Below are 17,848 nucleotides of genomic sequence, written 5' to 3'. Positions count from 1 at the left end.
TTGACACTGTACTAAGGTTAGTTTCTGCTGCTGTAGGCATTTTGCTGAATACTGTTTTTACCTTTATGGGCATCCAGTCATAAACAGTGCCAGGGAATGGTGAAATAATTACATGAACTTATTTGGTCTTATTTGCAATGAAAATTCAACAAATGTGGAACCCTTATAATTAGAATGAATGCTTTCTTTTTCTTTTTATATATTTAAATAATTGAATACATTTGATTTTAGAGTGGAATAAATTTGGAAAGAACATTTTTGGTTTATGACTAATAATTGATTTTACTTGAAACTAAGTTATTAGATTTGAAAGATAGTGAGTTGTGGACTTCCAGTTTACTATTTCTTTATAGAAGGTGTATCTACATTTCGAAAAGAAAATCAATGCAATTGAGTCTTGGAATTTTAACACTTTTCAAGTAAAAAAATGTATTATGTTTCATAATCTAGGGTTTCATATATGAATCTACAATAATTGGTTAGTATACATAAATGCACAGCAAAAGGACAAGCTATTTGTAATGGAAATATAATTTATAATTTATCATTCGGAGACAACATAAAATACGAAAACATACCTCATCAAATTTTTTTAATGTATTTATATTATTAGAAAAAATATTATCAGGTACTTTTTGCTTTATGCATCCCATGGCCATACACTTGATTTTGATAGAGACACAAATGGTCTTGGATGTGGTCTAGAACTTTACACTTAATAAACTGCTTACAAAAACTGTATTTGGCTATTCAAATCTTTCCTAAGTCAGGTACTCATAGTTGAAATGAAGATGTTATATTAAATAGCATTGTTCCTATCTCAAAGGACTATCCTCTGTGTCCCTTGTGTCTCTCACATAGTAGGGTTTTTATAAATACCAACTGAATGAATTAATTCACATACAAGTGTCCTGAAGAATTTACAATTTATAACTCTAGTGTACATTATTATCTCATTAGCTGTTCCAAGTGCTCTACCACATTATGCATTTGATATAAAACCAGAATTCTGAAAGTTCTTTTACATAATGCATTCAGTCATTTTTTGATCTATGATTTAGATAGCATGCAATTTTACAAAGCAGAATGCTTAATCCCTGCCATGTACAGCTAGCCATAGGTTTTGACAGTCATGAAGTATTCTCCATATATGAGGTCAAACAATTAAGTTCGCAAACTCATCCTAGAAAAAGTGCTACATACCTCATTGCTGAATATTACTATAGTCACCTTCAAAGGACTCCCCTTGGGAAGCTATGCACCAATGCCAATGCCTAGTCTACCTTTTAAATCAATTTTGGATCTCTTTTTCCGGAATGGCCATTAGAGCTGTCGTCGTATTACCCTTGATGTCCTGAATGTCATCAAAATGTCTTCCTTTCAATATTTCCTTTATCTTCAGGTAAAGAAAGAAATCACCAAGGGCCAGATCAGGGGAGTAGGGAGGGTGTTCCAATACAGTTATTTACTTACTGGCTAAAAAGTCCCATTGTCACGATGCAAGAGCCATGAATTGTTGGTAAAAACTTGAAGTCATCTAACTTTTTCACGCAGCCTTTTCAGCACTTCCAAATAGTAAACTTGGCTAACTGTTTGTCCAGTTGGTATAAAGTCACAGTGAATAATCTCTCTGATATTAAAAAAGATTAGCAACATTGCTGCAACAAGTTCACGAACGTAACTGTCAGATCTCATATACATCAAGAGATCTTAATTTATGTTAATGACTCATTTTCCCAAAGATGGACATTATTTTCTATCAACCAAAATAATTCCTAAATAGGCTAGGTGCTTACTAGGTAACACAGTAATGGAAAATACGTTCTTTGACAGATTTAGGGTTTCCAAGACTCATGCTCCTGGCCATGAGAAATCCTCAATATAAACACAAAGTAAAATTCATTAAAAATCATTCATGATACAAACTGAAGTATTATCATGCTTGACTTGTATTTACCAGCATTTTAGTAAGAGAGTACATTACATTTAGTATTTTGACCATTTCATTACTATTAAATTCCTCATGGGGTTTTGTTTCTCACAAAACATGGTCATTTTAACTGTAGCATAGTGAAATGCAGCCACTCAAGGTGAGGACAACAGAGACTGCACAATTTTTGACATAACTGTAAATAACAGTGACATGGAATTTAGAAAGAAAGATAAGAAAGTGTCAACCTCAAACTCAATGTCAACATGAGAGTAAATTAACCTCCTTAGCTTCTCTTTCATTACTTGCCAAGAAAGAGCGTCAGTAAAGATACTTCTAATGTCCATTTATACTCTAAATATCCCTTGTGCATAATGTATTTATTATTATTACCATTATCACTGATATTGCCAATGTTATTGACTAAAAGCTTTAAGGATGTAAAGGCCCCATCAGAATTTGTTCTAGCAGAAGGCACAACTTTATCCCCTGTCCTGATGGATATCTCATCTTCTAGAAAGAAATCCAGTGACTATGGATGTTGATTTTTGATTATGATAACTTTCTTTCTCATTGAGTCATGACACAGCAAAAAAACACACGGTGAATGAAAAATATATCAGAATATATTTCCCACAACTCAATATTTTTACTATATTTTAGACTTTCTTTACAATATTAAAAATTTATTATTTACATTTTAACATAACATCTTTGTAAATATCATTCAACTTATAAATTACATTGCAAAGATTTGAAAACTATGACAAAATAAGATTTATTCTAGATTGTTTAAGAACGTAGTAGTAGTATGAGACAACTGAGATGGACAGATGTCTATTGAGAATATGCTTTCTCATTTATTTCATCATTCATTAAGGGTTTCTCCTAAAATATTTTCAGTAAGTTAAATTTTAAATGTTTTGTGTTAAAACAAAACCTAACTGGATAGCACTGTCCTCGCAGAAATGCCGAGTTTTAGTCAAGAAGAAAATGTCTTTCCATATCCAGTAATTTTGTTATTAACCTAGCACTTTAATACATTGGCATACAATCAGAATCACTATTTATTTTCTGCTCTTAACACTTCAGTATATTCTGAAAAAATGTTGCTTCAAGGTATTTCAGTAAAAGAAAGACTGAGGCATCTGTGCTTTAAAATTTTATGTTCGGAAATTTCATTTTGATATATTTATGCCTTTATAACTTAACTATCAAATTTTAATTTTCCATGATGATGCCTGGAAATACATATACCGGGGATGCCAAAAAAATGTATACAGGTGGACACTTTGTTCAATGTTGCTTAAGCAGTAGTTCACCTTAATCAGAAGTGTCTGGATGCTGATGGTGACCACTTTGAGCACCTCTTGTAATTGCAGAAGTCAAATGTAAACTGTATTCATCTTTTGTTGTTGGTATATATTTAGTATTACAATTTTAATAGTTTTCCTTTCTTAAAATGTGTATACATTTTTTGGGACCCTCTGTATTTACTAAGTTGGTATCTGGTGGTATGTTCTACATGTTAAAATCTGCCATGCTACTAAAATAAAAAAAGTTAAATTAGAACACAATGAATGGGTAAATAATTACTTCTAATTTGTTTTCTAAAAATTTTGTACTTTTAAAAACAATTTGTATACCTTTGAAACAACTTGGAATAGAAATTGTGTTAGATTTCCTATAATGAGTGATCCAATGGTTCTCAAACATTTTAGCAGCAAATTTCTTTTACAAAAAATTAAGAAAAGCCTATAAAATAGAGTTAGAACATAATTTTAATAGCGTTGTCTTTTATGCCATGTATGTGTGTATGTTTGAGTAAAGACCCCTACAGTTATTAACCACAAAACTGGGTAATTCAGTTCCCAAGACTTAGATTCTTCATTTGAAAATGATACAAATAATTGCCTACCTCATGGAGTGGGTGTGAGACAACGCTTCTGCAGTCTTAAGCATTTACCACTCAGAAAGTAATAGTAATAATTACAAATGAAATAGGTGAGTAGCTCCGGTGAAGCACAGGTTGGAGCAACTAAAGTTCCACTGTCCTAGCTTTACTCCTGTTCCCTTCTGAACACCATTAATGGTTCAGAAGATTAATTTCAAATACTTTCTCCTCCTCACCCCACATTAAATTGAGGTTTTTATCATTGATCCAGAAAACAGTGGTTTAGATCAATGATAAGCATTTTCCTTATTATATGCTAGATTCTTCCCTACTGTCTCATTGAGACATAGAACCAAGATTATTTCCTGTTTACAGGGGCTCATGCCATTAGAGTAGCTTTAGGATTATAGTACAGTTAGGAGCTAACCCTTAAAATGACTCCTGCCTCACCCATAGTTGCTGGTAATGGTGAACAGTATTTTAAACCTAATTCCTCGTAAGTACTAAGGAAAGGGTGACATTTGCAATTTCTTGGACTTCATGGAGCATGAGACAGTCCAGAATTATCTGCTAACATTTTGCAATCTTAAGGGGTATCCCAAGTGTCATGACATCAAGAAAAGAATACTAGTTTGGGACAGATGATAAGTTTGTGTTCCTTATTACTTGAAAAGATTTCTCTCTATTATTTCATAAAACTCACAATCAGAATGATTTCCAGGGTTAAGGGTCCCACATGTTATATCACAAGGAAGGTTTTATTGTGCCAACCTGAGCATTACAGTAGGCAAATGCAAAATACTGTGTCTAGTATAATGGATAAAAATAATAGATGGGCAATTCAGGCTGCACTATACTAGTAATTTTGGGGGGAACAGCTTGATTCCCACATGCATCTGCGGTCGACAGGTTAGAAAGAAGGTTCTTCTTCTTAGGTGACAGGCGCAACTGAGCTATGTGCTTCTCATCATCCAAAAAGTCTCGTCTGGACTTAATCACATCCTTTCCACTGCAATATATGCTACTGCCATCCCAGGAACCTCAAAAATCTCATGTAATTTTGGCCCCAGGTTCAAATTCCCGGAATTTGCCATTGATATCAGTTCTAGATTCAGCTATTTGGATATACCTAATTTTTTTTTCTCCAGAGACCCATGAAAAATGAGCTATCTTTCTCCCACACCCCAACAGATAATTGAGAGACAGGAACAGAGAAACTACACAAGCACTTGCATTTTGAGGAAAAACAGAACAGTATTGCAGTCCCTGGTCCACGACAATTCAGAAATCCAGGGAGACCCATGTTTCCGGGTCTATCTCTTGTAGGAACACAGATTGTTTTATTTTTTTAAATTAGGGCCTGCTTCTGCTCGCTGGAAATCACTCTTCCAATCCATTGTTTCCCATGGCTTTCAGCCCAAACTTCTGGATTTCCTCTCATTTCCACACTCCTTGGCTACTTCTGAAGATGGCATTGGAAAACAGAACTGAGGATTTTCCTAGTCTAGTTCCTGCTCCAAGATAGATAGGGGCCCAGAAGTCTTTTTCCCTTTTGAATTGCCTCATTCTCTTTTCATCATGCAGATGGTGCTTTTGTTAGCATAATTCTCTTTAAAACATGTGGGTTACAATGAATTTTGTTGTATGAATTCGATTTACAAAAACCATACCCATAATTCTCTCTGCTTCGATTATAGGCATGCAAGGCTGCTGTGAAAGATCCTTAAGACCCCTAGAAGCCCCCTCCCCTCTTTTTTTTCCTATTTGAAAGGGTTCTAATAAACACAATCTGAGTACTTTTAGATGTTTTAAGAAGGGGGTCTTACAGCTGTACAGCTGTAAGTGTGTTTTACAGCTTGATTTAGTCATTCCCCCATATATTGTTTATTTTAAGAATCTTTTATCAGTTGCAGAAACTAGGTATGAAAGTTTTATTTTCCAACCCAGCTTCAGGCAAGTTTGGCAGCACTATTTCTGGGGTTTGGCTAGCTGTTTACTGGAGTAAAGAGGGGATCTAGCAACGAGTATCTCGTGCCCAATAGGCTAACTCTGATCTTGTTCACATAGCAATGTCACAGTTTCACAAGAAAATGGAAAGGTGGAAAGGAGCAAGGCCTCATAATTGGTGCATGGTAACTTCCACCACATTCTAATGGCCAGTTCAGATTCAAGGGGGAAACAGACTGCCTCTTTATGGAGGAAGTAAAGAATGGTGGACATTTTTGAAATCCTCCAAAGAAATGGTAACATGAGTTACTGGCTGACCTTCATGTAGCATTGGGTAAACTGAAATTGGTTGCTACCATCCATTTTCAGTTCTTTGTGAGTATCCCATACGCTGGAAGAACAAGAAACAAGCACCAGTTGGATAACGCTTGTCTGTTCCTATTATCTGTTAAGATTTCCCTCCATTATCTCATTTAGTCTGAAAATCAGGATCATTTCTTTGGGGCAAGGAACATAGGGCAGAGTTCATATGGCATCCTGGGCATTAGAAATAACAAATGAAAAATATCATGCACAGCACAATAGTTAAAAAAAGACTCTCACAAGACACTAATCACTGTGACATTTAGATTCCTGGAGTCAAAGAGATGTCAGAGAGGAAAAATAAAGAGATCTTCAACAAAGGATCATAATAAGAACGGCTTCAGATTTTTCAATTGCCATAGTAGAAACTAGAAAATAATAGAACAATGCTTTCAAAATTTTGAAGGGGAACATTTGTAACCTAGAAATCTGCAGTCACACAGACTACCAACCAAATGAAAGGACAAGAACTTTGAACATTTTTTTTCTCACATACACTTACTTAGAAAATTACTCAAGGGCATAATTTACCAAAGGGGAGAATAAGAGAAAGACAGAAAGGAGGGAAGAGGAGAAGAGGAAAGGTGGGGAGGGGGAGGAAGGGAGCTATTACACACTGGGAAAACAAGATCCCACACAGAAAAGAGGTGAAGGGAAACTGTTCATGATGGTGAAGGGGCATCCGCGATCACTACAGTGTAGCCTATGTATAAAGGTAAACTAGTTTAGTTTGGAGCAGGTTAAGTCATTTGTAGACAAAAAAAGTGAAGGGCTCATTACCCATAACCTAATGAAAGTCAATGGAATTATCACACTTATGGATGATGATGTATATCTGAAATCGAACCACAAGATAGTAAGTAGTCTATATTACTAACTCAAAAATTAAGAAAAAGTCAACATACATAACTTTCACTAAAATGATAAAATTATGTCAAATTGTGACTGTCCTGGGAAACCGTGATTATCACCTGATTACCTGAGTCCCTGCTCTGCTCTGCAGTTGTTCCTATTGCTTAAGTTCATTTATATGACATGACCACTTTGTGGACCTCAGTCTTCTCATCTGAGGTTCTATAACATTTTACCTAGTAACATTTGTAATTCATGCTTATTATAATTTATATTAAAACTTAACGACTTTGAATAATTTTCTGTTCTATGTAACACTGTTTGGCTATTAAGTCAACCAGACAGCACCTAGAACAGTGCCTGGCATTGACTGGGCACTAAACAACAGGTTTGTAGCATGAATGACTCAATGGAAATTATCTCAATTATTATTAGAACAAAATGCTAGGAGTCTGACATTGTAGGCAGACTTTAACGGTGGTTAAGCTGTTAATATGCAACTGTGTTCTCATTGGAACAGCAGCATATGTCACAGCGCTTACCCTGTTTGAACAGTCTGAGAAATAAGATTCTCACTCAGACAGAGCTATTATTTGTATGCCTTGTTCCCTCTCTCTCAGTGGCTGCAGCAATCCATACTTCATCTGGAACTTATTTGTGATTCAATGCCAGCTATCATTAGTCCAATTAACATCCTTAACTCCAGAGAATGAGGCACAAGTTGCCTCATATTGTTACAATGTACAAACTGAAATTTTCGAATTCTTGACATCAATTTGTCAAGAGAAAATCTTTATTAGAGTTTGAAATCATTTTCTTATATATTTGTAATAGATGTCTGTTTCTGATTCAATTTGAAAAAAAAAAATACATTTCCACCAGAATTTGACAGTATGGGGGCTTGAGTAACATAAAAAAACTATTTTTAACTGAATAGTGACTTAGAAATATATTGTAGGAAATATATCAAAAAAACTAATTAAATGTGACTGCTTTTCTGTGGGTGACATTTGTGTTAATTAATTTTCCATTTCATAGAACACATAATTTTGCAAAAAGTTCTGAAACCTACATTCAAAAGTTATGGTTTGAGGTGGAAATCACCTAAAATTGAACAATATAATTAATGCTATAGTTAAAAAAAAATTGTATATTTGATCTTAACCATCTCAGGTTTTCCATATATTTTAGAAGACGAGAAATTCATTTTATAAATTTTCCCAAGCCAACATTAAAGTAGAAGAAAAAAGTATACATATATTAATTCATTTATTCAACAGCTACTTACAGTTAAGTACAAGTACTGTATTCAATGTTCGGAATTTTGAAATACAAATTATACACTGACTTTTTTGAGTCCTGATGTCTTCATGTATATATACTTAAATGAATATAAGTAACAGATTAAACTTTTTTTTTCAGTCATGCATATCTAAACTTCATATCCAAGATAGTTCAAGCAAACCTTGATCATGGGCAAAGCTCTTGAATGACACGCTAGTGCATTATTCCTACCTCGCTTGATAAAATTTGAATTCATCCTATAATCCACCTATTTTCCAGCAGGTCATTCCATACATATTTCTTAGGTTCCCACTGTGTGCTATTCTAGGCATTGGAGATATAAGAACTATTCTAGGCATTGGAGATATAGCAGTGAGCAAAATCTGATACAAGTCACCATCTTCATCTAATCTAGTTTGCTATGGGGCTACAAAGAACAGAATCAATAAAGGAATTAAGTTGAGAGCATAGGACTTTCCTGGCTGGGTCTACTCGTGCATGGCCCAGCACTAAGAGGGGACATGGATGAATGGTCAATGGCTTACTCATAACCTCCAGCTATCAGTAAGCTGGAGGTCATGAGTAAGTGATTGCTATGATTATTAAACAAATTCTTCCCATTTCACATCCTTATGGTGTCACTCATTCCCTAACTCTCTAAATAGATGACTCCTGTGAATCCCTGAATCTAAAGCAGTACTGGTCATCTACAGCTTTGCCCCACTTAGGTCCCTTTTATAATTATAAGCCCTTGTTTATTTCCTTTGTAGAACTTCTCACAATCTACACTTATCTTGAATTCCTAGTTAATCTCCATCTCCTCCCTAGAAGGCAAACGCTGTGAAGGTAAAGTCATCTGTCTTGTTCACTGTTGCCATGCATAGTCCCTAGTGTATAAAAGGATCTCAGAAAATAATGAGTGAAGCAAGCTATGAAACATTTAAGAGACACACAGAACAGAGGGTGAAAAATCTGCAGGTAGTGAATGGAGAACTGAGCTGACGTACAGAGAATATGTGAGTCAGGTTAATGCTAAAGCATTGGAAAGGAAGATTATAATCTCTTGCTCTTAACATAGACAAATATTTTGAACCAGAACACTATTTCTGTGTAAAACCTAACCCAATTATATATCCTATACTTAACTCCTGTGAGATTCTGCCTCCTTTCTTGTCCTGTATATATCTCTAGAATAATATTCTCCTTAGCTAACCTGGATGAGTCTATCTCTCAGTCAAATAATGTAACTGGAAATACCTTATTTGATTTATGAGTTGCTACCTTAGAGACATGTGTCACAGTATCTGTGATATAGGACAACCTTTTAAAATCCTCTCCTCAGAGAACTAACATATTTTTCTTAATGGTATTAAACCAGTAAGAAAATCATTACAGTTTATGTGAAAAGATTTACCTTAGTCTAATAGTTCAAAATTAATTCAGACTATGTTGATTATCTCGTTTGTGATCAGGAGACATTAGAATATTTCCTGATGGTAATTTATATCACAATCATAAAACCACAATATTCAAGTTGGTTTCCAGTCATCAGCAAGAAGAAGCAATTTAATGAAACATAAAATGCTTTTTTGGCTACCCTGTGCTCAGCTGAGTCACTACTCTCATCTGACAGCTAGTTCCACTTATGAGGTTTAAACTCTGAGGAATTTGGAGGTTTATTGTCTTAGAGATTACCTATTATCTCGGTGGCCACAGAAAGCTAAAGATTTCTCCATTTTAAAGATAACACGTTCTAGTTTTTGTATTTAGGTACTAGAAATAGAGTATTTTCTCAAGTGCTTTACATTTTAATGGAACTTCTTAGCATCAACTATATGGAGAGCTAAACATTCCACTCATAAAACATTGACAATATTTTTGGATTTATATAAACTTCAGGGAAATTTGCCATGAGTCTATTTCTAATGTACTTTTGGAGGGATTGTGAGACCTGTGACTTGCATATAATTTCAGAAATTAATTTTTGTAAGTAAGTAGTGTAGGTAAATACATTTGGGTTAGTATTTTCATTTCTAAGACTTATCCACCTTTCAAAAGTAATTGAAAAGAACGCATTTGACTAAACAGTTCTATCTCTGGAGATCTGGTGTAATGAGGGAAATAACTTGGTGAGCAAGTTGTTGGACATGATGATTTCAGTTTCAGGGGCAGATATGGCAGCTGTAACCGGGTCAATGAGACTACTTTCTGAAACGTGATTTCAAGTTACCAGCGGAATGTCACTGAACATGAGTTTCCGAGAAATGCAGTGTTATACCATTGTAAGTAGACTTTCTACCATACAGACATAGTAGAAGTAAATAACTAAAGAACATATGTTATGGAAAGAATGGTTGTATCCCCCTTGAATTCATATATTGAAGTCTAACCCCCAATGTGATTATATTAGGAGACAGGGCCTTTGTGAGGTAATTAAGTTTAGATAAGATCGTGAGGGGGTGTGTCCCCATGAAGGAATTATTGTCCTTAAAAGAAGAGGAAGAGAGGTTAGAGCTCTCTTTCTCTCTACCACGTGAAGACACAGTAAGAAGGCAAGTTAGGAAGATAACTCTAACCAAGAACCAAATTTGCCAGTATCTTGATTTTGGACTTCCAAGCTTTCAGAACTGTGAAAAGTAAATGCCTATTTTTGTTTGTTTGTTTCACCTCATTATTATTGGAAAAGATACTTGGTGTGATTTCAGTCTTTTTAAATTTATTAACACTTACTTTATGGGTTAACATATGATTTATCCTGGAAAATGTTCCATGTGCACTTAGGAAACATGTGTATTCTGCTGTTACCTATTCTTTTTCCTTTTTTCTCATTGAAATATAACATATATAACATTATTTTAGTTTCAGACGTACAACATATAATGATTTGATATATGTATATATTGTGAAATGATTGCTACAATTATTCTAGTCAATATCCATCACAACAAATAGTTACAAGTTTTTCTTTGGTAAGAACTTTTAAGATCTACTCTCTCAGCAGCTTTTAAATATAAAAGACAGTATTATTAAATGTCTATTGTTTAAGCTTCCCAGTCTAAGGTATTTTGTTAGAGCAGCCCAAGCTGATTCAGATAGAATATATTACAGTAAACTATTATAAACTATTAAGAAGTGATGAAGTTTATCTTTTTTGATTCTTCTTTTCTAATATCAGCTCCACTGAGATTTCTACATATTCTCCATAGGTGATCTCACCCAGGTCTACAGTTTAAAGACTAACTGTGTATTTACGATTCTCAAATCTCTTATCTCTAGCCTTAATTTCTAAACTCAGAATCTCCCCCCAAACTCCACAATCCTGTTCGCAGCTGCTCTCTTGACTTATATATATATATATATATAATAGGCATTTGAAACTTAATATATTCAAAACAGAATTTTTCTTATAAAAATTCTACTCCTTTAAGAACTCTATGTCTTCTTAATTCACATTGCTATAATGTTCTGAGTTATTCAAAGTGAAAATCTAGGCATCTTCCTTCATTTCTCTTGCCCTCACTTCCCAGATCCAAGTTGGGTAAATTCCATTTCTAAAACATGTCCTAAATCCATTCACTTCTCCTCATATCACTATTTTTAATCTAATCTCTCCCTTGGGAATTATGCATCCCTCTTTTCTCCCTACCTTACTTCTTGTCCTTCTAAAACCTATTTTCCAAAGTTTAAAAAATGCAATGATATATAATATTTATTAAGTACTTATTAAGTGCCAGACACTGTCCCAAAGTAATTAAAAATGTAAATTTATTGAATTTTACAGTGAACCTATGAGTGAGGGTATTATTATCCCCACCAGATGAGGAAACTTAAGGCCTAGATGTTTGAAATACTTTGCTCCATGTCACATAGCTGATAGAGGCCAGGATTCAACCTAAAGATGTCTAGCACTAGAACATGAGCTAATAACCACTATCCATCTGACTTCCTGAAAGCCAGACCATCTCAGTCCTCTAACAGTGCTTTATCCTTCATCCCCACTTTCCCTTCCATTTTTTTTCCTTTTTCAACTTAGATAAAACTCTAAGTTCCTTATACTTATCCTCAATGCTCTAATTTGATCTGCCCACTGCTCATCATTCTGTATTAGTTTCCTAAGGCTGCCATAACAACTCACCTAAAACTGGGAATTAAAACAACATAAATTTATTCTCTAGCAGTTCTGGAAGCCAAAAGTCCAAAATCAAGATGTCAGCAGGTTTGTATTTCCTCTGGAGGCTTCTCTGGGGGAATGTTTTGCTTCTTCCAGCTTCTGGTGGCCTAATACATGCATATATTGTAATATAAACTACACACACACACACACACACACACAAACTCACACACACGAGGTCTGACAATTAAGTTGCAAATTCATCCTAGAAAAAGTGCTACATACCTCATTGCTGAATATGGGTGGACTACGGTCACCTTCAAAGTACTCCCCTTGGAAAGCTATGCACCAATGCCAGTGCCTGGACCACCCTTCAAAGCAATTTTGGAACTCTTTTTCTGGAATGGCCATTAGAGCTGTCGTCGTATTACCCTTGATGTCCTGAATGTCATCAAAGTGTCTTCCTGTCAATATTTCCTTTATTTTCAGGTAAAAAAAGAAGTCACTGGTTGCCAGAATGGGTGAGTAGGGAGGGTGCTCCAATACAGTTATTTTATTACTGGCTAAAAACTCCCTCACAGACAGTGCTGTGTGAGCTGGTGCATTGTTGTGATACAAGAGCCATGAATTGTTGGCGAAAGTTGAGGTCGTCTAATTTTTTCATGCAGCCTTTTTAGCACTTCCAAATAGTAAACTTGGTAAACTGTTTCTCCCAGCTGATACAAATTCATAATGAATAATCCCTCTGATATCAAAAAAGGTTAGCAACATCATTGCGAAAAGTTCACAAACTTAATTGTCAGAACTTTGTGTGTGTGTGTGTGTGTGTGTGTGTGTGTGTACATACATCATTTCACAACATATACATATATCACATCAAACCAAGAGTTTTTTGGTTCACTTGGCTTGTAGTCACATCCCTCCAGTCTCTGTCTCTGTCTTTATGTTGCCTTCTCTTCTGTCTCTTATAAGAACTTCTCATTGTATTTAGAGTCTACCCAGGTAATCCAAGATCATCTCAGCCCAAGATTCGTTTTGTATCTGCAAAGATTCTTTTTCCAAACAAGGTAGCATTCACAAGTTTTAGGACTTTGGACATGGATATACCTTTTGGGGGGCTACTATTTAACTCATCACACTCTCCAAACTCATATTGTACATTTAACCTTCTCCACCATTAGGCTCAGTCACATTGGCTTTATTTCCATTCTTAGGAAATAAATAAGTTCCCTCTACCTCAGAACCTTTGCACTAGTCATACCTTCTGCTTAGAATGATTCTTCCCAGAAATTAAAAGCTGGTTGCTTCTCATCATTCAGATCCCAGATAAAGTGTCATTTCCTCAGGGTGGATTCTCTTCCCACCCAACTATAAGTAAGTAGCCTGTCACACTCTCATATCACTTTATTTAATTCTCTACAAAACCATTCACCTTTTTGTGATATATTTATTTACTTATTCTTATTTGTTTATTCATTCATTTTTAAAAAATCATTGCTCCTTACTCTTATGAACAAAAGTTTAATAAAAATTATGACTTTGTTTTGCTTTCTTTTTGATCCCAGGACATTGAAATTATAATTTTTGAATGAATTAGTAAATAGGTTACCAAATTTTGTGTTTTATGTGGAAGGGCAGAATTGTGTTCTTCTTATCAGGAGTAGAGTAACAGCATAATATCCAGTGTGTTCACTAGGCATGGGAATCTAGTGAGGTTGCTTTCTGACCTCTGAGAAGTGGTTTGAAGAATGCTTTACCTTTGTGAGAGTGCAGGTTACTCAGGGAATGATGACCTACTCTCTGTAACAGAGTACATGCACTGATGGAGAAATGAAAGCAGAGCCCAGCGTTACAGATTCCCCCCCCCTCTATTCTTTATCTTTCTCAGATGGACAAGGGACAGTCAGAGGTAGTAAAAGGAGACTTAATAATGAGAACAGAGAAGAAATGTTCGTGATTCAGTTGTCAGTATTTACACTATTATGTATAAATTAAATGTCTTGTTGTTTTTGTTTGTTTTGTTTTGTTTTGTTTGTTTGTTTGTTTTAAGTAGAATGTTTCAGGACTGTTGTGATCCTACAGCTCCTCTCCCAAACCCCATTCTTCCAGTCATGATAGCAAACCTGGGGCAGCTGCATGCTGCTGAGAGTGTCTCTTCTTCACGGTGCATAGTACAGTGATTTGCTCAGAGCAAATAGCCCTAAAACAGTGTGCTCATTGTCTCCAAACAGCTGACAAAAGAGATCATTCATAAGTATGTATATTAACATAAACAAATTATCAGTTTTCTGGGAAATTGGCATCCTTATCCATCCCAAAGAGGTTAGAACCAGGGCTACGGTTAGGGATGTGGTGGAGAAAATTGGTAGGAGCTGATAATTATAACCATTAAAAATATGTATATTTTAAAAAACCCTTAAGTTTATATTTGATAAAACATGGTTGATCATTTTGCTGAGCAGATAGGAAAAAGAAATCCTATTAATTGCTGCTCTCACATCTGTGGGCACATGACTGTGGATATAAGCATATGTTTCATCAAGATATTTATGGAAACACTAAGAAATAAAGAAGAATTAATAAGATGAATATGATATTATAGCCTTGGCAACCAAACTACGCTCTTGATAAATAGATGGAAGGCTCAAATGGGAAAACATAAGCAGAATGGAAGGGCCACTGCAGTATTCTGGGGAGTATCAGTGACAGTGTCAAGAAAATTTTAACTTATGATTAGCTAAAGATTGTTAACTCATTTTGGAACTGTTTACGCATTCAGAAAAAAAGAAAAAAGAAGAGATTTGACCATTCTAAGAAAATCTATGGAAGAAAAAAGAATGAAACTGAAAATTTCAGATGTTTGGTGAATATCAGTAAATAAGGTAATACTATATACCAATTAATTTTATACTACTTTCATAATCAAAAAATATCATGAGGAACTAAAGTTAAGAAGTGCCCCATATTTGGATGAACTCAAAATGGCTTTCTTTATACACTTACACTAAACAAGAGTAATTAAGTGGTAACAACTTCTATTACTTCCTCAATTCTTTTGCTTTGAATTTTTTACATTGCCATAAATTTTTGTTTAGTTTTGTTTTTGTATGCAACTGTTTTAAATGTAGTTTGAAAGTACAATAACCAGGAGCCCCAACTGGTTTTAAAAAGTTTGCAGAAAGACTGAAATAAGGAATGATTCTGTACTTCTTCATCACTTAGAACCAGGTCTTTCTAGTGTTTGTATTTGATGCTTGGGACATCTCGGAACCTTTTTGAGTCCAGAGGAACTGCTCTATCCCAGGTTAGTCACCTGCTAGAGACAGTTCTCACAAGCACACCTTTCATATGAAAATAAGTCCAGAGCCCATCCCCCAAAACACATCCTTTATTGACGTCTGAAACACAGGACCATTATTCTCCTGTTCTATCACCCCCAGCACCAAGTACCAGACAGCTAAGGACACCTCCTATGCCCCCGGGCCTGCCACAATTATTCAAACTAGGTAATCCTAAATCTACTTACCTTCCTTGTTGATTAATTCCCAAGGAAACCTCAATGTCTTTTGCCCACGTTTTTACTTTTCAACTTTATCCTCTATCTCCTGACTGACGCTGGTGCTTCTGGTGTGGCTCCTGTGGTGTGGTGGGCCCCCTCCTCTTGGGAAATGTGACTAACACAGTCTTTTCTTAACGGCAGTTGTTGTATTGTTCTCACCATACCTGAATAATAATGAAGTCTACATTTTAAAACAGTACAGGACACCTTATTCATGTTATTTTTTATTGGAAAACACTGTTTGTTTAATTTTAAATTGTTGTTAATTATATGTAGAAATGTGTCCTTGTTTAATTGATGTTGTGAAAATATTTGGTTGTCTTAGACTGGGATGGAGAACATCATACTATATCTAATTAAAATTAGTGGTTTTCTTCCAACTTAAAGGCTTGTTCTGCTTACTAAAGAGGAAAGCTCTTCTGGAATAAATTAAAGTCATGAGGAAAAGACAGGTGTACGTAACATTTTGAAATATTAAAAAAGTTTCATTCATTCATTTGATAGATAGATATAGATACAGATATATAGATAAATAAAATACTTAGTGCCAGGAACAGACCTAGGCATGGCCTAATAATGTATAAATTCTGTGTATAACAGGACACTGGATTTCAATTATTATCCCAGAAACAAAGAAATGGAACGAAAACAATGTGTTATAGTAAATACTTGAACATTTTTATCTCAGTACTAGAGTGAGAACTTATTTTTTTCATCTAAGTGTAGACTATATGTGGAAATTAAAGCAGTGGTGGGCATCAGAGTCCTGGAGAAGGCTGTGACCTCTCTGGGAGGGCCAACAATTCAGTGCTGTAACAGAGGAGGTCAGCATTACCTGAGGGCAGACTAACTGGGGATAACGCAAAACCAAACAAGGACTTCATAATCTGATCTAAGGGCTGAAATAGAAAAAGTTAAAGTGTAACATTTCAATAACATTAGCTCTAGTAAACAGTCACTGGAGAAAATAGTTATATGGATTTAAATTCTAAACATTTTTGGAAAAAGTTATATAAAATAAAAAACTTAGCGTCTCTCTATCCTTCTAAAATTTGAACAAATACATCTTCAGCAAGAAGAAATTCCCTCCTCAACTCCTTAGCTGCTTTTGAAATATTTATGCACATAAAAACAAATGTTTCCATAGGAAGTAACGGGACATGTCATTTTCATTTTGTAATCATATACTGACAGTAAGTCATACAGTTTTCTCTGTTTCAAGAAAATGACAATATCCACAGCATGGCTAAGAGCAGAGACAGTCTTCAAACAGTATAGACTTGATAGCTGAATGTCTTAAATACACTCGTACATTTGAATTATAGTAATTATATTAAGGACATAGTATATCATGTATACACATGCACACAAACTCCACAGTGGAATATTATTCAGCCATAAAAAAGAAGGGATTCCTGCCATTTGTGACAATATGGATGGATTTTTGTGGGCAATATGCTAAGTGAAAGAAGTTAGAGAAAGACATGTACTGTATGATCTGACCTACATATGGAATCTGAAAAAACAAAACAAAAAAAAACCCACAAGACCTCATAGATACAGAGAACAGAGTGGTGGTTGCCAGACGTAGGGGGTGTGTATGGGGAAAATGGGTTACGGGGTCAAAAGATACAAACTTCCCGTTATAAGCTAGATGAGTCCTGGGATATAATGTACAGCAATGATCATTCTATTTAACAATACTGTACTGTATATTTGAAAGTTGCTTAGGGGGTAGATCTTATAAGTTCTTATCACGAGAAAAAAAATATGTGATGTGATGGATATTATCTGATTTCATTGTGGTAATAATTTTGCAAAATTATTTTGCAAAATGATTTATCGAATCAGTATGTTGTACACCTAAAACTAATACAATGGTATATGCCAATTGTATCTCAATAAAAC

The sequence above is a fragment of the Rhinolophus sinicus genome, linkage group LG03 (assembly GCF_036562045.2).
Source record: "Rhinolophus sinicus isolate RSC01 linkage group LG03, ASM3656204v1, whole genome shotgun sequence".
Taxonomy (NCBI): Eukaryota; Metazoa; Chordata; class Mammalia; order Chiroptera; family Rhinolophidae; genus Rhinolophus; species Rhinolophus sinicus.
The sequence above is the reverse complement of the archived record's forward strand: the minus strand, read 5'-3'. Positions refer to the sequence as shown.